This window comes from Penaeus monodon, chromosome 33 (assembly GCF_015228065.2).
Source record: "Penaeus monodon isolate SGIC_2016 chromosome 33, NSTDA_Pmon_1, whole genome shotgun sequence".
In the NCBI taxonomy this organism is placed as follows: Eukaryota; Metazoa; Arthropoda; class Malacostraca; order Decapoda; family Penaeidae; genus Penaeus; species Penaeus monodon.
Genome location: NC_051418.1, coordinates 30,887,521 through 30,887,783, shown reverse-complemented (window position 1 = coordinate 30,887,783; position 263 = coordinate 30,887,521). Strand labels below are relative to the sequence as shown.

The 263-nt window shown below is 49.0% G+C and overlaps 1 pseudogene; it reads right to left on the bottom strand.

Annotated features, from left to right (window-relative positions):
- The window catches only part of LOC119594335, a 20,263-nt pseudogene that overhangs the window by 19,094 nt on the left and 906 nt on the right, over positions 1-263 (bottom strand).

Genomic DNA, 263 nt, shown 5'->3' with positions numbered 1-263 from the left:
AAAATACGAGGACCAACACAAAACGAACCCAGGAGTTATCTTCAGTAAAATGAAAACCGCGTCTCACCTTGTGATTGGCAGTGGCAGGATTCATTAGCCTGATGGTGTGAATCCTGTAGTTGATGTCCCAGGCAAGAGGGTTTCCTGAAATCTGGAGGATCCGTAAGTGTGGTAAGGCACCGATGGGAGACAACACGTCGTTCATGCAGAGCACGTTGTCCCGAAGGTCGAGCTCCTCTATGTTGCTCATGTCGTGTAAGCCT